Genomic DNA, 25,263 nt, shown 5'->3' on the forward strand with positions numbered 1-25,263 from the left:
GTGACTGACCTCTGGTGGGAGTCAGCAAACATTATTTAATTTCTCACTAAGAATGTTTTTTTCTACTAGTGATCCTATAATACTGTTAGCCTGCTGCCTGGCAGGGATCATATGCTTTTCTACCTCATGTTAACTGTCAAATTACATCTAGCAAAGGATTTCATGTAGGACTCGGACTGATGATTATTTTTCTCCATTCTTGCTGAGAAGTGCTTACTGAAATGGCTCAAAATAAGAAAATACTTGAAAGAAGTTTCATTCATTGCATTTAGTTCATGCAGTTGATTTATTAGATGCATACAGTCTCTGCTGCGGCTAAAATCAATAGCTTTCAATAAGCTATTGTAAGTGGGGTAACTGCTATCTTGGCAGTGCTGTTGATGTCTGTTGGTAGTTTTAGCGTTAAGATTGCCTATAATTAATTTCAGGAAATGGAGTATCTATCACGGAGTCCAACATTTGCAAACAGATCAGACCAAATCAGAAAGTCCTGCTTGCCCTTAGTGACTTGTATGGGGTAGATCTTGAACACAGAGGTTCTGCAGAACCTGAGGAAGTGCAAGGTGACAGGCTCTTCCTGGCTGATGATTACTGGTAGTTTTCAAAAAGCAGCTTTTTTAGCAACATGGGATGATCACTGCTCTGAACTGACTGGCAGGCAGGCTCTAGTTACAAAATCTAGCACTGGGGTGAGATTCACTTTGAGAAGGGAGCACATCCATTGAAGCACTGTACCAGAAGGTATATAAACTGCCATTATCGTTAATTTCTTACATGAGTCCCATAAGATCTTTCACAGTCTCTCAAAGAGTAGCTCCGTTTACTAGAGACTGGGTGTTTAGAGTAAAATAAATTGTTTGCTGGAATCTATTGACTGTATTGTTTAGATTGGTATTGACTACAAGAGGAATTTTAAACTCTTAAATTTAATATCATGACATGTGCTCAGGTCATATAGCCGTTGCTCATGTCGATGTATGGGTCCCCACAACAAAGGCCAACAATTAAAGTATCAAGATTCTGCTTGAAATCACTATCTCCTTGTTACACTATCTTCTGCAGTGGCCCAGTACAGCATCTCGCATAAATACATATCAAATGCCAAATGAATGAAAAACCTATGATGATAAACCCGAGTACTAACATTTCTAACTCTCCTGGATGTTACAAAATATGTACCCAATGGACCTATTGATTTAAGAGTGCATTGTATTCTCCCTCTTGCTTGCTTCCTTCTTCTCCTTCATAGCTTTCTTCAGAGAGATAAGGAGAAAATGAGATTGGTATTAACTGTCCTATCACTCAGTTCCACTAAGAACACGTCTTATTTCACAGGTAGCAATCATATTTTCTCTCAAATAGTTTACTTCATACACTTCTAATTAAACTTGAAGCAATTATTTTCATCTTACATTTAGCATTAAATCCTGTGAACTAGGTTTCTTTCTTTTTTTCTGAATATCTTGGCACTAATTTAAACTAATAGATAAGGAAAATAGAAACATTTGTGTTGAGTCAAAAGCTACATGTTATGAGTTGCTTATGTTTTTTAATGACTAGGCACTCAATTTTTTTTGGTTTAAGATAATTATAGAAACAAGGAGTAATTTCAGGTCTTTAATGATAGACAACTTTTCATTTTCAGTAACTCTTTGCTGGTAGAAAGGAAGATTGTGTTGCCACCTCTACCACAACTATTTTGTGTTGGTTTCAATTTATCCTTACTCATGCTGCAAACTCTTCACACTTATAATGAATTTCAGTAACCCCAACCTGGAATTGCAAGAAAACAAGGCTCGAGATGCCATGGGAGAGGATGAGATGCCACAGGCCAGGATGAGGTGTGGTGATGCTTGGTGAGGTGAAGTGAGTCCCAGCAGTGGTGTAAACGCCTGGAGGGGAGAGAGAAATCATGGTGGGTGAACCACTGCGGGACCAACTCCTCTGCGTGCCCCCAAGGGCAAAGCCTCTTCGGTGGCAGGCAGGAGCAAGGCCTGCTGTGCCCTTACAGGTGCTGTGCAAGGCCATGGCTGGCATGGGAGTGGAATACTGTTTGCTCCAAACTAGTGTCAGGCTCAGGAGAAAAGGTCTGGCTGTTACCAAAAATGCTGCTGAGGCATCTATATGTCTTTGAAATCTTACTTTTAATGTGCACTCACTTGTGCAAGGCAATTGCTGAGTGCTTTTTTATGCATGTTTGTAAAGGCTGAACCTGCACATGTTTTAGTATCAGGAAGTAAGAAACACGCTTGCACAGGGTGCCCATCAGTCCCTGTCTCCAGTGGTCAGATGTCGCAGCACCACTAAGGCCCAGGTCTGCCAGCTTTGAGCAGTGAAGACTGAAATCACCCCTTTGGCTAAGAAGGTCTTTCTGTCATGCTCAAACAGCTGTGTCTGGGTCCAGATGCAGTGGGCCTGGGTGAGTTCAGACGCAGTGCCGTGTCCGGTGCTGATGGGTGTGCAGGCAATGGAACTCGCTGGGGGGTGCAGTAGGACGGGGCTGTGCAATGGGACTGTGTTCTGCCATGCAGAGTGTATGGCGCGTGTAGGGGCAGATGTCACCCTCTGGGAGATGACTGGAAATTGCCTGTAGTCAGAGTTTTCTCTTCATGTTGGAACTTCATTTTTGAGGTAGCCCTGTTAACTGTCAGTACATTAGATTGTAGAGCTACAGTCTGATCTCTTCCCTTGTGGATCTGTGAAATCATCTCTTTCCTGCTCGTACCATGTCCTCCATGGACTTCTGTCCTCCCCTCCTGTTTTGCCTGCTTCTTCTTTCAGTCCCTTGTCTGCCTCTTTCAGCCCTGTGTAGCACATCAGGGTCCAGATGCATAGCTAATTATATACTTCTAGCCATCTTCCTTTACTGCGTTTTCCCCCATGTTTAAATCTACCTTACCGTAGCCTCTCCTTGGCAGGAGTTCTCTTACTTGCTTTTCTTTCACCTTTCTTCTCCTACCATTATCTCTTTATTACAAGTTAAAAGCTGACAGCTTTTAAGTAAGGGATGGTAATTTACTCAATACTTAGTAACATGATGTCATGCTGTGACAGTTCTGTTGAAGAATTTAAAAAGTTGGACTTCACACTCTCTTCTTGTCTGTAGTAAGATGTTGTGAATATTAATCTTCATATGCGAAGAATGGAAGAGTAAAGAGCAGTCCCACTTAATTCACATTTCTTCCTATCTTCTTCCCTGCCCTGGCCCCCCCTCGGTGCCACTCAAACCCTTCAGTTTTCATTGAATAAAATAGGATGTCATATTTCTTGTCAGGTGCTTTCATGCAGGTATAATTTCTTCATGACTCCTTACTCATCTCTGCAGGCTAAATCAGTGGTTTTCAGGAAAGCAACACAGTGGATGTAACTGGAATGGGACAAAGTTCCAGAACTGAGATCTTCTTGTTTTCCAATTTGGAAAATTACGGCATCTACATAAAATATGCTATACTATAATAGTATAGTACTATATATACTATATATATATATACACACACTATAGTATAGTACTATAATAATAGTACTATAACTATTTTTATAGAAGCAATGCGTTTTTTAATATTGCCTTTGAGAGAACCTTATAGCAGTAAGATCCAGGGGTAATGAATCCCACTTTTTATTATATCAAGCAAAAGTTTTGTCATGGATTTCCATGGGGGCAAGATTTTGCTTGGACACACTTGAGACAGAGAGATAAGGTCACTTTTGAAGGCACTGTCACAATTCAGAGTTTACTGAAACATCAAATGTACTGTTAGGAAAGTACAGCAGAACTACTGTGGTAGATAAATGCATTGCACCTTTTTGACTTTAAAAATATTGGAAACAACTGTCCATTTTTGAGTTCTAATTAGTGAACTCTCAAGAACTGCTGCAGTGGCTCAGATTTATAATAATCGACACAAATATGTCTGGTGGTATCACTGTTCATCTATCATATATCTTTATATATTTGTTATATCTTAACTGAAGTAGAGGAAGGAAAAGGCAAAATTTGTTCAGAACTTGTCTGACACAAGCTAGTTACTGTATATATGTGTTTAATTTCTTATCTTTTGAATGGTTCTAGTTGTGTATAAGCATATCCTAGGCTGGTGTATGGCAAACCTTGAGGAACTGCTAATAGGCTGATTTTGAGCATTATATAGCTATATTAATTTCTTGTGTTTTGTAGGTGCAGTGCTGAAAAGTGTGATTCTAAATTACTTAACTAAAAAGCAAGAAAGAAATACATGATGACAGTTCAGACTGACACATTAATCATCAGTGTAAAAGATAATCTTTTTACTTCCCACTAGCTCTTATAAAAAAACTGGAAACCTTCAAAAGCATAGGAAGCCTAGCTTCCTTCTTTTATGTAAAACTTTTGCAAGAGAAGAAAGAATATGTCTGTTTCTAGACTTCTGTGGTTTTGCAGTGAAATGTTGCTTTCATCTGAAATATTTTATTTACATGTGGAAACAAAAATCCATAGATCATAAAACTTCTGTATCCTACCTCTCCCTAATCATATCTGCAAACTTAGGCTTACTCATGTGAAAATGACAGTTCATGTATTACTGGGCATAGACCGAGAGTTTTAAAAATATATAAAAAATATTAAAATTAGACAGCATTAGTTCTTAATTAGTTCATGGATTTAATATTATGCCAAGAATGTGAATCTCTTTCAGTCTGAACTTGATTCTTCATTCATGAAGCATAAGTTTTCATTTTACTCCTTTTGAGATGCTTATTTCTATTGCACTTTGTAACTTCAGTGTCTATATGTATTTCAGTTTTGAGTAATCATTTCTAATACGTTTAACTTCGGGTAAAATTACTTTGCCAGGAAGAATGAACAAATCATAAAATAATCATAAACTGAATTGATCTTAATGACTTGGAAAATGAAACCTCAGATGGATGTGAATATTTCAAAATGCCCAACTAGATTCAAGACAGAATAGGGAGGTGAGAGGGAATGAATTTCACTGGTTTGCTATTAACTTGCTCTCTTAATTGGAACAGGGAGAAATATTTTTTGTCCCTTTTGCCCCTGGGAAAGCTGCAGATGTGACTCTTCTAACTATAGGCCTGTGGCTATTCATCCTGGTCTAACCCCTTTTGGAAATTAATGGAAGCAAAACAGCTGAATAGTTTGAGAATATGTGCACATTAAGTGTCACTTAGTCACTTAACAGTGAGTTTTAGAGTTAGTACACATTTATAAACTTTGAAAAGTATATTCATAATTTATTAAAATGTATCAATATGCTAATTTTTAATAATAACTGCACTAGAAATTCTACTAGCATCAGATGCTGCTATGTATCAATGTTTCAGAGCTGGCAGTTGATAATATATGACTGTGGTAGTTAAAAACTCTTTGGTAGCATTAAGAATCTATCTGGGGGCCAGAAAGCGGTGGATACTCTTATTACTTTCAACAGAAGCCAAATCAAGTACTTATTCTGTACCAGATGATTTATCATCTCTGAGATCATGACAATGTCCTCTGCTACATAACTGAAGCTTCAAAGGCAAGCTAGGGCAACATTCTAAGTTTTCTATTTCTCTTAATGTAGTTAAATATATTTTTCATTCCTTGCTTTTTTTTTTAAATACCTTTCTCTCTTTTACTCATTCAGTCCTGTCCCGTCCCGTCCCTGCCCCGGTTTTTCTTTCTGTGCCATTTTACCTGTAGTTCTGGAAAAAGATAAGCTGAGTGAGTTTTCCACTCTGACCGCAAACCTCACAACTTTCAGAACACTCATCTTCAGTAATAGGCTCAAAGCTTTTGCCTTGCTGCTGAGAGACCCCATCTCCTGACCTTACAAGCTCTGCTTGTTGAGGCTGATGGTTTCATTCACCACTATAGAGAAATGTAGCAAATAGCAGGGTTGGCTTTGTGGATGGAGATGTGCTTTTTCAGAAGTATTTGACTGGGGAATTTTGAAGATTAGCATAAAAGATACTGACTTTGACTTGGTGTTTGCAGAGGAATCAGCACACCAATGAGAATTGTGGGCTGGTGTTGGAGTTTTTGTTTGTTTTCTGCTTTTTTTTTTTTAATTATTTTTCATTTATTTATAAGCTGCTCATGTTACCTTTATGGCAGGTTGCTGTGGTCCCGTAAAACACAGGAAAGTGATAGTATCACTGACTGCACACTCAACTCCATACCTCATTCAGCCTTGTTTATTTATTGCACAACATAGAGATAATTTACACTTGGATTGCAGCGTATGCTAGTGACATCTCCCATTTGGCACCGTTGAGTAAGGTGAGCCGACGATTGTCCAATGGGAAATGTTTCTTTAAGGCTTTCTTTACAATCCTGTAACGTTCTGTAGCATAAAAATGAATAATAACAACGTTTATCGGAGCAGCTATTTCAGAGCCATACAAAAAAAGAGCAGAGTGAAAACCTGTTGAAATATTTGTTCTTTATGAAAGTTAATAGATAGGAGCTGCTCCTATGCCATGACCGCTGTGCAAAGCTGAGGTCAAAAGCCGTCCCAGCAAGCACAGGAATGTGGCAAATGCTCTTATCTGCTGTCTGTCCCTCTAAGGTTTTGACACTCCTCCATGTATTAATTGAACTCAGAGTGTTGCCTGGGGAGCCCTCCTGTGAGGCACTGCTTATTTTGGTATCCTGCAGAGCAGCACAGATGCCCAGATAGCAGGTTCATGGCAGTCTCCACTTTTGCAATAAAAGCTGGCCAAAAACTGTCCCAGAACCCCTATATTTCCTCCGCAGCACCTATCAATCAAGACCTGGGTCCTGCCCGCCCTGCCTGCTCCCTGGCCTGAGGCGGACAGCAGTGCACTTCTGCAGGCCTCAGGCAGTGGGCAGCAGGATGGGTGCTCTGCTTGGGTTTGTAAACTTTTGTATAAAATGTTTCCCATCACTTTCTATCTCCTTTCAATTGTAACTTTTCTTCGGAGAGAATTCCTGAACCGCAGAGCACAATTTTTAACTAGAGAGCATTTATAACCAGTGGAACAGAATGGAAGTGAGAACATGAGCTGGAATAATTTTGTCTCTTACCATCCTGCTTTTTCTTTACTATATTTAATTCTGTCTTTCCCTTTCCAATAGCCTGTGGTAGTTACCCCTGTTCTGTAAAAAAAAGCAACTGACTATGTCATCTGTTTTTAAAGTGAGTGGAAATCCCTTTTCTTTGAGGAGGAGAGTGAGGCTAGGTTGATCATGTTTTTCTCCCAGCAGGATGTGCTGAATGTGGATGCATCTGCCTGCCTGCAGATGGAGAACTGGAGGATAAGATAAGATAAAATAAGGTCTGATAGAAAGCAGGTCATGGGAAAGGACACAGAACACAACACAGTTCCTAATTTCAGACAGGAATTTCTTGAAGTCAAAATTGTCCGTCTTGATTCAAGTCACTGGCTTGTCATAAAACTAGCCACTTTTTCTGCTTGGTTAGAGTTGATTTGGTTCACAGAGGAGTGCAGTTTACATTGAAGCCAATGCGTATCAAGCCAGTGCTAGGTAAGTAAGTGCAATGCAGAGCAAGCACCAGGAAGGCGCATAAGAGGTAGGAGCACTTAAGGAACTACACCCTGGAAAAAACAATATCTTTCTCAGCATCTCTGAAAAGAAAAGAAATTGTGCCCAAGCCTTTTTAAATAGCCTTTCTGATAGGTCTTCATTGATTGCTGAGTTAAAATTCAAGGGGTTTTTATTAAAACACTAACAGATCTGGTTCATAGCTGTTCTCAAAAACTGGGGAAACTAAATCCAATCATCTGGGCACTATATACATAATCTATCTCTGCTTAGTGGTAGAGGACCAAATAATACTTTTCGGGGGTGGGGAGAGGGAGGAGAAGGGAGAAGGTTGGGGAGAGGAGAGCAAATAGAACTTATCACATCACTTTCACTGCTTATCACTTTCACCCTTCTTCCAGTTTGACTCCAATACAAGTTTCTAAGATTCTACCACTTAACACACTTCAGACTTATTGGTAGGGATCTTCAAAGGGTTTGTGAATGATCCTGAAGGATGTGTTCTGTCCATTGGTTGTTTTTACAAATTCTGTATTAACTTCTGCATTTCGAGAGGGAGCAAAGGTCTGGAGGGATCAATGTAGAATCTGTGCCATGGAAGGGAGACTTGCTGTATAGTTTTCTGTCCTTTTCAAAAGTTTTTGTGGGTCTTTATCCAGAACTTGTTTTACCAGGTCTGCAAAATGAAGCATCGTGCTAAGGTATCTGCTGACCTGCAGTGCAGCTTGGTTATCCAAATACTGGAGATATTGTGAAATGGGATATTATCTCTTGGTAGATCGTATCAAGGTCCTTATTATGTCCTTCTGTTCAGCTTCTTTTATTTCCCAGAAAGTCTTTTGAAGCACCTCAGATTCTCAGACTCAGTCCCTCTGAAAAATCTCAAGGAGGGATTGCTTTTTTCCCTTGGTCTTCAGGTCAGCACACTTATACACAGACACAGGCTTAGGAAGCTTTACAGTATCATGCTTGGCATAAAAAAGTAGGGAAATGTAGGGCATTTTTATTCTGGGGACTTTAACTGTGGTACAACATGAGGTTGTGGTGCAGACTGTGATCTGGTAATCAACCAGGGTGTCGTGGTTTAACCCCAGCCAACAACTAAGCGCCACACAGCTGCTCGCTCACTCCCGCCATGTTGGATGGGAGAGAGAGTCAGAAGAGTAACAGTGAGAAAACTCATGGGTTGAGATAATTTAATAAGTATATTTAATAAGTAATTTAACACAATTTAATAAGTAAAAAATAAATAAATAAAAATTATTTACCATTTAATAAGCAAAGCAAAACTGCGTACACAAGGAAAGCAAAGGAAGGAACTCATTCACTCCTTCCCACCAGCAGGCAGGTGTTCAGCCATCTCCAGGAAAGCAGGGCTTCATCACGTGTAGTGGTGACTTGGGAAGACAAATGCCATGACTCCAAACATGTCCCCCCACTTCCTCCTTCTTTCCGCAGCTTTGACATCATATGGTATGGAAGCTCCCTTTGGACCGCTGGGGTCAGCTGTTGCAGCCATGTCCCCTCCCAACCTCTTGTGCACCCCCAGCCCATTTGCTGGAGCAGAAAAGGCCGTGACTCTGTGTAAGCACTGCTCAGCAGTAATGACACCATCCCTGTGTCATCAGGATTGTTTTCAGCACAAACCCAAAACATAGACCCATACCAGCTACTATGAAGAAAATTAACTCTATTCCAACCAAAACCAGCACACAGGGTAAAAATACAAAGTTTTAATAAATGAGTGAGGATTGCTTATAATGTTACAACCTCATTTTCCAGCCAAGATATTGCTGATTTCAGTTTGCTTTGGAAAGGCTGTGTTGTAAGCTGGAGCTTGTAAATTGCAGTCTGGGATCTTATTGAGGAATAGCTCATATACCTGCACGAGAAAACAGTGAAAAATTTCTGTCCCTGCAGTCAGAGCCCTCAAACTCCAGTCTTCTAATGAAAATAATGTATAATAGTACAAGCTACAATGGTTCTTCCTGTTCTGAAATCCCATTCTTGTAATGAAGTAAAAGCAAATATGTTAGTGATGTCATATCTCGTTTTTTTCTAGTTTCAAGTGCAATCTCCTTGTCTTGTATTCTCTGCTTCTCAGACTAAAATCTTATGGACTGATTTCTTCCATGTAGATCTGTTTGTGTCACTGCCAGCCAGCATGGACTGAAAGTTACAACATGCCAGTATATATTCTGTATTTATTCCACAGAAACAGATCTAAAAATGTAAAAGTGATTTGTGCAGTGCTTTTAACTTGAACGTAGTTCTGTTGATTTGTGCATTCTGTGATGATTCTATTATCAATCATCATGCTTTGCATATAGGATGATAATCCTGTGTAGGAGCACTGGTCTTTAATTTGCCACCTACAGGATGTTACTTTCCCTTTATTTAGTAATTTGTTTGCTCATAAAGCTGTTCTTAGGAAAAGCAGAGACATGGTAAGGGGGATACAAGACTTACTGGTGATACTGGTGATTGTGACGCTGGGCTGGCTGCAGGTAAATAGTAATGCTTGATAGTAGGTGCTGGTGGCATCACACCAACTCACCTGGATTATTGCCAGAAGAAATATTTATTTAGTCCTGGTAGGTTATTATTCTGTCTTTCTAAGCATGTGAAGCAGTCCAGCAGTTGCTTCAGATGTTGTTGAGGTGGGTGGGCAGTGGCTCAGCAAAGTTGCAGTAATCAATTTTCTGTTAAGGAAAACAAAATATACTGCTAGTAGTGAGTGGGAGGGAGTGTGTTGGAGAAGGCTGGCTCCAAAATGTTGCTTGTGAAATATGCAACATTTTGGTGATCTCTGAAAATAGAAATGCTGTCAAGTGTGTCAAAAAAACCCCTTTTTTGTTATATCTTCTTGAGTAATTTAGACATTTGGTGAGAATCCTGTTGCTAATAGTGAAACTGGTCAGGGTATTATGAGATATGCTTTGATATTGTATGAGAAAGGTAGTGCAACCATTGAAGTTATTAGAGTGGGGAAAGAGAGGATGGTAATAGCATACTGAAGGAAAGGACTGTTACTGGTATAGAAAAAATAGCTAATATTTTGCTATTGACTTGTGTGTTTAGGACTTCTCACTTTTTTTGACAAAACAGGTAAAATTTCACAAGTATCCTAGGCAGACATGATTTCTTTACCCTGGGCACTAATTCATTTTACTGAAGCTTTTTTGTTTCCTTTTCTCCCCAAACCACTTAAATTCAATGGCAACATCCCTGAACTCTGAGAGGTAAAATTTTTCAACTGACTTGTAAAACTATAATCATTCCAATAGCATAGTAAAGATATTAAATAGAGATTTTTTTTCTCACCTTTCAGTTCAAAAGTTGTATAGGTTTTGAGAAATGGACATGGCTAATCAACATGTTTTTATAGATATGGACTTTTACATTCTCTTCTCTTTCTGCTGTAAGAATACAGTTGCAAAACCAAACCCAGACACAGTTTTATGTTTGTAACCATTTTTTTTTTCCAAAGTTAGGAAGAAATTATTACCTACTTCTACTGATGAAGGTATGAATTCAAATGCAGAAAAAAATGTTGAATATAGTCATTGTGCAGGTCACAGATTTTGAATTTAAAGATGGATATAATGCTGGTGTGATGAATGTTGATGAGGTCCTGTTGAAATCGCTGATTCTACTGGATTTCCTTCCTTTAGCACAGAGATATAGAGCTGTTAACTCCTATGAAGTAGAGGAGATACAATAGTAGGAAACACTTTTTGAAGCAAAAAACACAGGCAGAAGTAGCAAGGCAAAAAAAAAAATAAAAAGATGTTTGTGTCCTTCAAAGTCTTGCTCTACATATTTTGTTTTATGAATATTTGCACTGGTGATACGAGGCAGCAGAAGGAATAGCCCAGGAAAGCACTTAACTGAGAATGACGAAATTGAACTTTTTGGACTCAGTGCTTTCTTGAAAAGAGATTTGGAATTGTAAGAATTCACCTGCTTTTGTATCAATTATTTTGGCAGTCAGGAAAAAAGATTTCAGTTTGTTCTATACGATTTTTATATTTCAAAACATGATCCCAGTCAACAACAAAATCTGAAGGTACCATTATTAAACATCGTATCTGAAATGTTTATTCATCATCTGCCATAGCCTAGAGAATAGTATATATTTGGACCAGGGCGCCTGCCACCCTCATCTTCTGAGAAAAGTGTGTTTTCTGAACAGTTCTCTTACATTAGTGGCCCAATAATGTACGAAATATTGGCACAGAGTGGCATAAATTGTGCCTCTGTGAAGACAGGTACAGCAGGTAAATCTGTAATATAGCTAATATACCCAATGTTCGTCCATTTTAAGGTTTGAAAAGCTTAAAGTGTTCTCTTTGTACCTCTGGTTACTAGCCTTTCAGACCTCTGTGCATACTGGGAGAGTTTTGGGGACAGAAATGCTACCTATGTTAGAGGTAGATTGAGTTGGAGTCCATGTAAGCAAACTGACACTGCTGGATGTGCATCCAATGTTGCTGTTATTGTGAAGGGAATATTTTCCATCTTTTTTGAAAGCTTGTGGTGATTATGAGAGGTGATGGACTGGAGAAAGGTAAATAATGTGCCTTTTTTCAACAGGAAGAAGAAGGACATACAGGCAACTGTACAGAAGACAGTCCCCTCTCAGTTCCTGGCAAGATTATGGAATAAATCTTCCTGGAAGCCATAGCCAGGCACAGGAAGGTAAATAAGGTGGTTGAAAAGAGCCAGTGTGGCTTTACTGAGGACAAATAATATCTGACTAACCTGATTACATTCTGCAATGAGACAGCTAGCTCTGTGGACAAGGGGAGAACAGGTAAACAATGATATTTACCTTGACTTAATCAAGTATTTTGACGTGGTTTCTTAGAGCATTATAGACTGGTGGCCATGATGTGGGTGGGAAAGCAGCTGCACTGTATGCCTCAAAGAACAGAGGTGAACAGCTTGAAGCCAAATTAGTGGCTGCTTACAAGTGATGCTCTTTAGAGGCTGATACTGTTGCAAATACTGCTTATCATTTTTGTCATTGACCTGGATGATGGGATGGAAGGTGCCCTTAGGTTTGTGAATGACAGTGAAATGAGTGGGGGAAGAAGGTAGTCTATATGCTGGCCTATACATGGGGCTAGCACTCAAAGGGACCTCAACTAGCTGTAAGAGTGGGCCAAGAGGTACCTGAAAATTGGTAAGAACAGACATAAAGTCCTGCAGCTGGGCTGACATAACCCCATGCAAGAGCATAAGCTAGGGAATGACTGCCCATGAAACAGCTCTTTAGGAAAGGACCTGGGGGTGATTGCGAATTTAAATATGAATCACCACTGTGTGATGTAAGCTATCTGCATGCTTGGTGGCCACAGTGCCCCTAGCCAGCACAGCAAGGGAAGTGATTCTTCCCCCTCATTCAGCACTTGAGATTGCATCAGGTAAGTACTGCGTGGAGATATTTCCATCCTTCCCCCCACACCCATAAGGAGATTGTTAAACAGGAGTATGATCAGCAGATGGTTATCAGAATGGTTAAGGGTATGGAGTGCAGTGGAGATTTTACAATCTTGAAACACAGAGTTCTCATTTTATAAAGGGATAAATATATACAATTATTTAATACAAAATGGGCCATTAAAGATTGTGTGCTTTTAACACCTAAGATTGTGTGGGCTAAGAAGTTCTGATGTGAAAACAAAATCTGATACATTTGCTAGGAAGCAGTTTGGAAAGAATACTGTTCCCTCCAAACATACAAACGTTAAGAAAACTAAAGTAATATCTAGCCTTAGTATTCCAATTTGCATTACGAAAAAGATTTAAAATAAACACATCAAAGGAGTTTTATGATTGGCTTATTCAGTATTCTCCTTTTACACTTATTCTAGTCTGCTTTGGTTTCCATAGCTACTAGTTTAATCATGATGCACAGAGCTATTTCTAATTACAGTATATGCCAGCATAAAATTAATTCTTTGAATATCTTAAGTAACAAACAGCTTGCAGCTTGTTCTCTGGCATTTTATTACCACAAATCCTGAGGTAGCACATTAACACATCAGCACACCATATTTAATATGTTCAATTTTATTAAAAAAAAAAGGCTTTAAATACGTACCTGCTCAGATCTGTGTCAAGGGAGACACATTAAAGAAGGAACGTATTATACCCAAGGTTGATGCATTCATTTAAAATTATATAGCACTTGTAAATGATCGGTGGCTATTATAGAAAAGATTTGCCGTACTGAACATCCAGTACAATCCAGTTTTGTTCTCTAGTTTTTATCAATGTGAAGTCTCTGTGACGTCTTTAAATTCTTATTAGGTGAATATATTTTTTTCCTTACCAAATAAGGGGAATTAATTACATATATTTTCTGTCCTGAAGAACTTGCAATATGCAGGATGCATGCTCAAGAACTGAATGCAGGTGAAGCAGACATACAGTTCAGCGGGAAGTTGTTCCAAGTGCAGTGATGGCAGGATAGGTCAGAAATTAAAAAAGGCTGGATTTTCCAAGAAGTGCTACACATGAATGGTAAAGAAGTCAGTGGCAGCTGATGATCAGTGCTGTCAGAAACCATGCCAAGACTTGCTGATATTTGTTTTCTAAATGAAACAGACATCTTATTATTTTACCTTATTTTACCTCCTAGGTCAAATAATATTTATATTTTGTTTCCTTATTCAACTGCCTTCCCCTCCGAGGCCCAGGCTATACTAACACATTGTCTTCCCAAATATGTTCCTGCATTGTAAAGTACAATGAATAGAATCAGAACTTTTTGCGTTGTGATTGTTGCCTGATAATAATAGCATGGTTAATTAAAATGCCTTCTCCATCTTTTTGACTGTTAATAATCTGTGTTGTCAGGAATCCAAAATAATCTTTCCTTAAACGTTTAGGATAAAGGTAGAGCTTTGCAGATTTACAGAGATTTAAACTGGAGTTAAAGGTTAAGGTTTTTTGACATACAGAATTTTGAAATATATAGAAGGAAAATTATTTTATGACTTTTGCTATAGAGGTCATCCATTTATCAACCTGGGAGTTAAGTGCGAAATGCAGACTTCTTATTTCTATGTGGTGAGTGTTTTGGCAGTTTATTACTTTTTATATTGTTTCACTGATTTACCTAAACAATGAAGTAGTATGCATTAAGGAACATGGTGCATACAAAGAGCTAATTTAAATAGTTCTAAAATTATTGAGGTAATTGTAATTCAAATTGGTGAAAAGGTGGCTTATTGAATACACTTAATCGATACACTCCCATTTGCTTCTTCCTAAACATCCTTGCTGTATTATGTAGTGAACTCTGCCTTTTTATATAATGTATATTATATGCTTGCAGTTCTTAAAAAACTTTGCCAACCTTTATAGAACTTCCCTAGAACCTGTTCTAGAAGAAATTTATAATTCAATCACTTCTGGATTAATTTTCACATGTATATCAAAAGATTATATGCTCATTGTAAGATAATAATTATTCTCTCATTTGTCACTTGGAAAGTTATTTGCAGGCTGGTATTTTTCAGGAGCTTTTTTGTGTTAAAACTGTCTTCCTTCATCTTTAGCCTTCATCTCAAAACTTTCTAAGATTTCTTATGTAGAAATCTACCTGCATGAGATGACTGGTCTACTAGATTTTAAAGGTATTTCTTTACATTTTGAAGTATATCCATTTCTCAGGGACCTTATTTCTGGTCACATGATTAATCTGTCCTGCATTACAACAAATTGGAATATGCTCCTAACTGAAAAATGTAAAAATATTTCACTTTCTCATCTCTAAAGTACTCTTTAAGATGGTGAAATATGAACGTGGTTAAAACATAGTTCTGTGAGCACTGTGTAAAAAATTCTGTTTCACCAGTCCTGGTTAAGCTACTAAGCTAAATTGACCTGGCTATTCAAGAACCAAAGTTAAAAGAAACAAAAACAAAACCAAAAAAATAACCCCCTAAACAAAAATTATAAATTTGGTCTTTGATGAAGAATTCTTGGAATGTTTCTTTTTATGGCCTGTCAGCTGTAGGGCACTCCCATCATGTTACTATCAAAAAGGGCTGTTGTAATAAATTAGAAAGAGTAATCAATAGAAGCTGGCATGTAGCACAGCACACTCAAAGAAAGACCAGTCTAAAACCTTCCACAAGTCTTGATAGTCTCATATATTCATCTGAACACTGTTTTAAAAGTTCAGGTAAATAGGCGAATATCGGTTTCAAAAGTTATGGGGCTGTACTAATAATATATAAGCACTTGTTTCTCTCATTAGAATTATATGTGAAATTCCTTGTGGAATTTCCCAATGGCTTGTGGATTCTTGTTTCAAAATGTTTTGACACTTTCAGGTAGATTGGCATCTTATTTCAACAGAGTGGTTCATCATAATTTATTATTAGCAGGTGAAAGTGATATCTCTGTGTTCTTGTTTATAGTCAAATCAAACCTTGTTCTGTCCTGATTCTTCAAGCCTAATGGATATAGCATAGAGGACTGCTTACATCCATTTATTTTAAATATATTGAAAAATTACTCTTTTATTTTGCTGTCTAAATGATCTTGTAGCTATCCTAGTAGGTTTGAATGACCAAAAAATTGCTAGAAACTTCTCTGGTGAACTGAGGAGGGAGGAGAAAGTATTATAGAAGAGAAAAAACTGATGGATCGTATAAGAATGTATTTTGATTTTTCCTCATATTTAGATAGAGGAAGTGTGAATTGAGCCTATAAATTTAAAGAAGTTAATGTTAGCAAGTTCAGATTTAAGATAGGTAGCTTAATCCAATGAACTTTCCTAGATGCGAGGTGGTAGCTTCTCTCTGTTTCTGAACAGTCTGTAGCAGGGTACTTCCCAGTGAGCACGTGCACACACACACCCCCAAATATTACAGGCACAGCCAGCCTTTGTGGGCACCTGCATAAACACACACAGAACTCATAAACATGAGCCAGACAAGCACACTGACCAGCTTGCTTACGTGTGTTGGGTCTCTCGTATTCCCCAATTGTTCTCCATTTTGCTGGTGTTGTTCCTTGTTGATCCATCTTGATCCATCCTTATCTCCACCCTTGTCTTCCCAAAATTAACAACTTGTATGTAATTACTTCTACCCCATGGGTGCCAGTAGCAGCTAGTTATCACTGGCATTGCAAAATCCCAATCCCCAAAAGGACCCCCCTTTAATTATCCATAAAGTTCAGCCTTTTCTGTCCTGACTCTCCCTTAACCACCTGTGAAATCTGGCTCTTCCTCTCAATGCGATTTGCAACCTTTGTCAGATTGTCACTGTTATTTGATATGTCCAGCAATTTCTCAGATCATGTTCAATAGTTATGTTGTGTTCAGAGAGCTAAACCCAATGCCAGAGCCTGGTCATCTGCCTGCATACCTTAACAACTCAAACAAACAGAACAAACAAACAAACATCATCTGTTGATGAAATATTGCAACATATTTTTCACAGGCAATTCAATATGGCAATTCCTAGTTAGTGAGTGCAACTTCCAGGCTTTTTTCTCCTGAGGCAGTGAGATGGTTTGTCTGGGGTTTTGGCTTGCTTTTATTTTTCTTTTTTAGACTTTCCAACACTTCTGTATGCATGTGATAGAATCCAGATTCTTCACATTAATTTTCAGATTCACTGATGCTATTTCTTTGCACAGGAGTTTTGTACATAGAAAAGACCCTGCATGTACCAAGGAACAGGTGTATCAAAATTCTGCTTGCATGAAGGAAGGTTCTATTTACTAAAGCTGTACTTACGTGGCCATGTGTGTTAGATTTGTAGGAAACTGTAGATGCTAAGCAGCTAAGAGTTATTATCTAGCCTTTATGCAGGGTGTTCAAGACCACTTTTGAAAGAAAATATTAATTCTTAAGAAAAGTATGGCCTGGTGAAGTGACATAAATGTTACAGTGTTGCTCCACTCTGTCTCTGAAAATGATCCTGCTGGGACAAAATAAGACCTGGAACAGAAGATAGAATCAGTTTGACTATGACTTTCCTTGGTATGTGACCCACCATTAAATTGGTATGATTTTCAAATAAACTCTAAATGCTTTGAGTTTTAAAGATTTTTTTTTTTTTTAATTTAGAATGCTCATGCTCAAATTCTTGTGGTTTAGATTAGAATTATAATTGACAGCAGCAATGGGAAGCAAGCTCTGAGATGTAATGCTGGAATAATTTAGGAGATGCTGCTTATATTTCAAGTTATATAAAAATGGTTACCAAAAACCTATCAAAATTCTTATGAAGACTTCCTGACTATACATATCTATAGTTCTTTTCTAGGAGGCATTTTTGAGGCTTGTAGACATGTTTATATTTCTGGAAAAGAGGTAAAATACTGTTTATTATAATTAAGGAAATCTCTTCTGTCACAGAATACCTGCTGTCTTACTTTCAGTTGAGTCAAAGATAATTTTTAAAATTTATGAGACTTTGTAGTGCATTTGAGACCACATTTGGAGTACTGTGTCCAGTTTGGGGCCCCCCAGTTTAAGAAGGATGCAGAACTCCTTGAGCAAGTCCAGCAGAGAGCTACGAAGATGATCAGGGGACTGGAGCGTCTCCCATATGAGGAAAGGCTGAGAGACCTGGGTTTGTTTAGCCTGGAGAAGACTGAGGAGGGATTTCATAAATGCCTATTAATATCTAAAGGGTGGGTGTCAGGACAATGGGACTAGGCTCTTTTCAATAGTGCCCAAGGACAGGACAAGGGGTGATGGGCACAAGCTGGAACACAGGAAGTTCCACCTGAATATGAGAAAAAAACTTCTTTCCTGTGAGGGTGACCGAGCAGTGGAACAGGCTGCCCAGGGAGGGTGTGGTGTCTCCTTCCCTGGAGACATGCAAAACCCACCTGGTTGTGTTCCTGTGCCCCCTGCTCTGGGTGTCCCTGCTGAAGCAGGGGGGTTGGACAAGATGATCTCCAGAGGTGCCTTCCAACCCCCACCATTCTGTGATTCTGTGATTATAAGGAGGCTTGTATTTCCACAGGATGTAGGTGACTTCAGTGTTAGGACATACCAGGCTAGTTACATGTGTAGAGATGGCAGTCACTGTTGAAAATATATAAATGTGGATTTGATTTGGAAATACCCGTTATCTGAAAATGCTGGTACAAATAGCATAGTTTCCATTTATGCTATGAGCTGTGTTATAATAATGCTGTAGTCTCTCTCCTTGGTAAAATAAGGCCATTTGGTTCATCTAACCTAGCCAACTATTTTTATTGTTTTGTCTAAAATGGTGTGTGTGGGGTTGTTATTTTTGGAGGAGATAGGCATTAGCCTCAACAATGGAAACAGATTTTTATAACAATAGGATTGTTCATAATATTTTAGTTCATGTTGCATCAGAGCTGTAATGTGAAACACTGGTTAAAAGTCTTACTTCATACTAAAAGGCTTAAAAATATTCTGTGTGACTCATTTGGGGTTTGTGGTTTTGTTGTCAATGATAACTACCGTAGTATGATTTTTGTAATATCTGTTGGTTCTGAAATACAGTGTATACTTTATAAGCAAATAAATTTGTACTGTTCAAAAAGCATGAAATGCAGATGTTTAGCATTATGCAGACTGCTTATTTTGATTGGATGAATGTTCTGATGGGCGATGATGCAGACATATAGATTTTATATATGGTTGCTTTTCAGAGTCGCTGGTAATGGAACTGAAAAAATAGCAGTATCTCTTGATTTTAGCCTTGAGCAGTCCACAAGACTAGACCTAGTTTGAGATGCAGTTATAAAAAGTGTAGCTCTATGTGGAGTTTTATAAATATGGTAATGGTAATACAGTTAAGTTCAAAATCTTTGTAGGAACAATCTGTCTATTCAGTGATAGGCGGCTATGTACAGATTAAAATTTTGAAGAGCTAATCAGAAGGGGCAAATAAGTAGCTAAAATGCTGACAGGTAGCAGGGAGTTTTTTAGAGCATGAGGAAAAAAAAGTCCAGCATTCCTAAGCAGGTTACTGTTGGAAGTAAAAAGACAGTGTTTCTGAAAGTGAAAATTGTGTCTAAACACAGAAAAGAGCAAAAGCTCAGGCATGATATTGTAAGACTGTGTTTAAGTCAAGTGAAAAGAGATTTGAGCAGTAACTTACCATGGGCACAATCACCCCAGTCCCCCAAACTTGTTTAAGTCATACAGATGCCACCAGATGGGAACTGATAGACCACTGAGATATAAAGTTTGAACCCAAGAAAGATACTCACTGCATTGTTACTTAATATACAGTAGCAAGATTCCACCTAATGAGGAGCAAACCTAAAACATAGCCTCAAATGATGTACAGTAGAAGAGGTATTTAATCAGGAAGATAGTAATTGGTTGCCAGAATCAAACAGAACTCATCTGAGACTACTGAAATTGCTTAACTGATAACTGTGTTTTTTAATCTATAACTTAAACAAGCCTTGGTGCTAGATCAGTGGCAGATGGAAAAGGAATGTACTTTTTCCGCCCCCCACCCTTTAAAAGGAGGCAAGAGAACTTCCAGAAATTTCTTAGGGTGCTACAGACTAAATTTGTTTGAATAATTAGGCTGTGTTGTATAAAAGGTATATGCCTCATTTTGCTTCTAAACGTGCCTATTAATGAACCTTTTTTTGAAAGCTCAGTATTGGTCTAGTGAGGTGTTTTGGTGTGATCCACCAGGACTATTTCAGCTTTCCTGTTCATGGGTGGAAAGGCACTTTAAAGAATGAAGAAGCCTATCAAAGGTTAGGCTGGCAAGGGATATGTCTAATTTTCCATAAAATGTGTCCACTGTTAGTGAATTAATATTCACAGAATCACAGGATCACAGAATCACAGGTTGGAAGGGACCTCAGGGATCATCTAGTCCAACCATTCTAGGAAAAGCACAGTCTGGACAAGATGGCCCAGCACCCTGTCCAGCCAAATCTTAAAAGTGTCCAATGTGGCCGAGTCAACCCCTTCCCTGGGGAGATTATTCCAATGGGTGACTGTCCTCACTGGGAAAAATATCCCTCCATCTCATGTCCAATGGGAATCTCCCCAAGAGCAATTTGTGTTCATTCCCTGTTGTCCTCTCCATGTGACTCCATGTAAAAAGGGAGTCTCCATCTTCTTTGTAGCTGCCGCTTAAGTCCTGGTACATGGTGATGAGATCCCCTCTGAGCCTCCTTTTCTCAAGACTGAACAAAGCCAGCTCTCCCAGCCTATCCTCGTATGGCAGCTTCCCAGTCCTTTGATCATCTTGGTGGCCCTTCTCTGGACCCCTTCCAGCCTAATCGCATCCTTTTTGTATAGCAGGGACCAGAACTGGACACAGTACTCCAGGTGTGGCCTGACAAACACTGAGTAGAGCAGGATAATTCCTTCTCTATCTCTGCTGGCAATGGCCTTTGTGATGCAACCCGGCATCCTGTTGGCTTTCTTGGCCAACATGTGCTCACTGTTCGCTCATGTTGAGCTTCCTGTCCCCCAGGACCCCAAGGTCCCTTTCCACAGAGCTGCTCTCCAGCCAGGTGGATCCCAGCCTGTGCTGCACTCCTGGGTTATGCTTTCCCAGGTGCATGACCTTACACTTGTCCTTGTTGAACTTCATAAGATTCTTGCTGGCCCACTCCTCCAGCCTATCCAGATCTCCCTGCAGAGCAGCTCTCCCTTCTGCAGTGTCTACTTCCCCACTCAACTTGCTGTCCTCAGCAAACTTCATCAGGCTACACTTGATGCTGTTGTCCAGATCACTTATAAAGATATTGAATAACATTGGGCCCAATATGGATCCCTGGGGGACTCCACCAGTGACAGGTTGCCACTTGGAAAAGGAGCCATTTATCACCACCCTTTGAGTGCGGCCTGTCAGCCAGTTCCCCACCCACTGCACAGACCACTTGTCTAGGCCATAATGCATCAATTTCTCCAACAGGAGACTGTGGGGGACCGTATCACAGGCCTTGGAGAAGTCCAGGTAGACAATGTCCACTGCCCGCCCCATGTCAACCAGGCAAGTCACTTTGTCATAGAAGGCCACCAGGTTTGTCAAGCACAATCTGCCCTTAATGAAGCCATGTTGGCTTTTCCCAATCACGTGCTTCAATTGACTTGTGATGGCCCTCAGGAGGATTTGTTCCGTAACTTTCCCATGGATTGAAGTAAGGCTGATGGGCCTATAGTTACCCGGATCCTCCCTCGAACCTTTCTTGTAGATAGGGGTAAAATTTGCCTTCCTCCAGTGCTCTGGGACGTTCCCCGTTCTCCATGACTTCTTGAAGATTATGGAGACTGGCCTTGCAATGATGTCAGCCAGCTCTCTCAACACCCTCGGGTGGATGGCGTCAGGGCCCATTGATTTGTAGGGGTCAAGCTCCTGTAATAATTCATGTACTAACTCTTCCTTCACTGATGGTGGGTCGGTGTTTGGATCAACCAGGAATTTTGTTCCCAAAGCCTGGGACCCAACAGTGTTGGTAAAGACAGAGGTGAAGAAGGTGTTGTGGACCTCTGCCTTTTCAGCATCATTGGTGACTGACTCTCCTTTTCTGTTTAACAGTGGGCCTGTGTTTTCCTTCTTTTTCTGCTTATGGTTGACATGTCTGAAGAACCCTTTCTTGTTATTTTTCATGTCTACAGCCAGTTTCAATTCAAGTTGGGCTTTTGCTTTTCTATCTGCAATTCTGCACACCCTGGCTATGCCCTTTTAGTTCTCAATGGATAATCCTCCACTTCTCCATCTCTGGTATGCTTCCCTTTTGGATTTGAGTGGACCCAGGAGGTCATGGTTGAGCCATGGGGGCCTCTTGCTCCGCTTACTTCCCTTGCCTTTGTAGGGGATAAATTGGCTTTGTGCTTCCAATAGAGAGTTCTTGAAGAACTCCCAGCACTCACTATCTCCTTTGTCATCCATGGAAGCTTCCCATCGAATCCCTCCCAACTGAGCCCTGAGTGAACTGAAGTTTGCTCTTCTAAGATCCAGAACCCTTGTCTCAGAGCTGACCTTCACCACACTCTGCAGGATTCCGAACTCTACAATGTTGTGATCACTGCAGCCAAGGCTATCACTAACGGAGATATTACAAAGCAGGCTTTCTCGGTTTGTGAATAGCAAGTCCAGCAGTGCCTCCTTCCTGGTTGGCACATCTAACGTTTGTATCAGGAAGCAGTCCTCTGTACATTCCAGGAACTTGGTGGATGACATGTGAGCTGCCATATTATTCTTCCAGCAGGTGTCTGGGTAGTCGAAGTCACCCATCAGGACCAGGTTCTGTTGGCCAGAAGCTTGCTTTAGTGTCCCAAATATCGCTTCGTCGGCTTCATCATCATGGTTAGGAGGTTGATAGCAGATGCCTGTTGTGAGGTCCTGCTTGGAGATGACCCCTTTGACTTTAACCCAGAGGCATTTGATAGAGCAGTCGCAGTCACCATAGTTGACTTCGATACATTCTAGGTTTTCCTAAATGTAGAGTGCAACTCCTCCACCTCTTCTACCTTGCCTGTCCTTACGAAAGAGCCTGTAACCGTCCATTGCAATCCCCCAGTCATTTGAGTTTTCCTACCATGTTTCAGTTACTCCTGTGATGTCATACCCTTCTGAATGGGCACGGAGCTCCAGTTCCTCCTGTTTGTTACCTAGACTGTGTGCATTTGTATACATACACTTGAGGTGATCACTCTTCTCTTTCACCTCCTGGGAGACAGCTAAGGAACCTTTATCACTACACTGCTTGGCCTGACTTACTCCCCCGCTGGACGTGCTGGTGTGAGTGTTTTCTCAAGGGATCCCACTCCCCAAGTCCTTCAGTTTAAAGTCCGCCTCACCAAGTTAGCCAGCCTTCTGCTGAAGATTCCCTCACCCTTTTTAGACAGATGGATTCCATCCCTCCTGTCATGGTTTAGCCCCAGTCAGCAACCAAGCACCACGCAGCCGCTTGCTCACTCCCTCATGGTGGGATGGGGGAGAAAATCGGAAGAGTAAAAGTGAGGCAACTCATGGGTTGAGATAAAGACAGTTTAATAGGTAAAGCAAAAGCTGCGCACAGAAGCAAAGCAAAACAAGGCATTCATTCACTCCTTCCCATGGGCAGGCAGGTGTTCAGCCATCTCCAGGAAAGCAGGGCTCCATCACACGTAACAGTTACTTGGGAAGACAAACGCCATCACTCCAAACGTCCCCCCTTCCTTCTTCTTCCCCCAGCTTTGTATACTGAGCATGATGTCATACGGTATGGAATATCCCTCTGGTCAGTTTGGGTCAGCTGTTCTGGCTATGTCCCCTCCCAGATTCTCGTGCACCCGGCAGAGCACGGGGAGCTGAAAAAGTCCTTGACCAGTGTAAGCGCTACTTAGCAACAACTAAAACATCTCCACAGTATCACCACTGTTTCCAGCACAAATCCAAAACACAGCCCCATACTAGTTACTACGAAGAAATTTAACTCTGCCCCAGCTGAAACCGGGACACCTCCCTAGCACGTTGTTATTGAAGAACACCCCATTGTCATAAAAGCCAAACCCCTCATGGTGACACCAGCCACGTAGCCAGGAGTTGATATACATTATGCTCCTGTTTCTGGCTGCTCCCTTCCCTTGAACTGGCAAAATGGAAGAGAAGATCACTGGGGCACCAATGTTTTTCACTTGCTCCCCCAGGGCTTGAAAGTCTTCCTTGATTTTACCCAGGTTACAGCTCTCAGTGTCGTTCATGCCTACATGAAATAGTAGTAGTAGATAGTAGTCTGTTTTCCTGATGAGTTGTGGCACCCTCTCGGCAACGTCTCGGACCTTGGCTCCTGGGAGGCAGCATACCTCTTGTGACTCCCTGTCATGTCAGCAGATGGGTGCCTCAATACCCTTCAACAGAGAGTCACCCACCACGAGCACTCATCGTTTCCTTTTACGATGCCCACTGTATGTTGCTGGTACAGTTTCCCCTTGCAGGGGACTTTGCAGACCCTGTTCATGGGTGTCCTCAGTCGTTATGGCTTCATATCTGTTTCTGATTGTGATGGTGGAGGGTGCAGGCTGATGTGGAATCCTGCTCCTGTGAGTCACCAGGGTCCACGGTGCCTCATTCTCGGTGGTGTCTGCCACAGGAACATGATTCTGAAGCCACCTGTCTATCTGTGCCTCAGCTCCTCTAATACTGCGCAGCCTCTTAACCATTTCCTGCAGTTCAGCCACCTGACGTATCAGGTCATCAACCTGTGCACACCTCGTGCATGTACTTACCTTTTCGTCAGGAGAGGGGTTTGGGCAATTGCCACAGCCCACTGCCTGTACTGATGTTTAGTGTCTTACCAGACCTGTCTGGGTGAATGTGTCCGACATCTCAGGGGCTTTTGCTGCACAGTGGTTTTAGTTCTGAGGCAAGTGCCCACCATTTTGCCAGAGACCAAAGCACTTGCCTGAGCTGTAGACCTACAAGCAGGCTGTGACATCCCTCCTGCTTGCCCTGCCTGTGCGAACTGCTGGGCAAACTGCTGGGCCACGCCCTTCTGACGCACCACGCCCTGTTTGCCTGTCCTGCTCGCTTGCGCTCCCTAGGGTCCTTTTAAATCTCCAGCTGTTGCTTCTGGCAACACCCCAAGCCATGTCAGCTGCACATCATCCTCGCTTGCGAGAGCTGGCTCCTGATGGGTCCCTCTGCTCACCCCTGGGCTTCTCGGGTACAAGGAACCGCCTTGCCTGCCCCGATCTAGCACTGAACCACGGGACTTGCCCTTGCCGCCGATGTGCTCCTCGCCAACTATTGTATCATTGTTCCCAG

The 25,263-nt window shown here is 40.7% G+C and overlaps 1 long non-coding RNA gene across 3 annotated transcripts; it reads right to left on the reverse strand.

Annotated features, from left to right (window-relative positions):
- Nucleotides 1-8,713: 8,713 nt before the first annotated feature.
- On the reverse strand, nt 8,714-16,753 carry LOC135313267 (uncharacterized). Of its 3 annotated transcripts, none has more exons than XR_010372884.1 (4): nt 16,495-16,753; nt 11,022-11,212; nt 10,071-10,215; nt 8,714-9,395 (listed from the first exon to the last, which is right to left on the reverse strand). It is a non-coding gene; the product is annotated as an uncharacterized LOC135313267 (long non-coding RNA). The 3 variants fall into 3 exon arrangements; XR_010372883.1 differs by having other exon boundaries at nt 8,717-9,395; nt 11,026-11,212; nt 16,483-16,753; XR_010372882.1 differs by having other exon boundaries at nt 8,718-9,395; nt 11,026-11,212.
- Between the last annotated feature and the right edge of the window lie 8,510 nt (nt 16,754-25,263).

This window comes from Phalacrocorax carbo, chromosome 4 (assembly GCF_963921805.1).
Source record: "Phalacrocorax carbo chromosome 4, bPhaCar2.1, whole genome shotgun sequence".
NCBI lineage: Eukaryota > Metazoa > Chordata > Aves > Suliformes > Phalacrocoracidae > Phalacrocorax > Phalacrocorax carbo.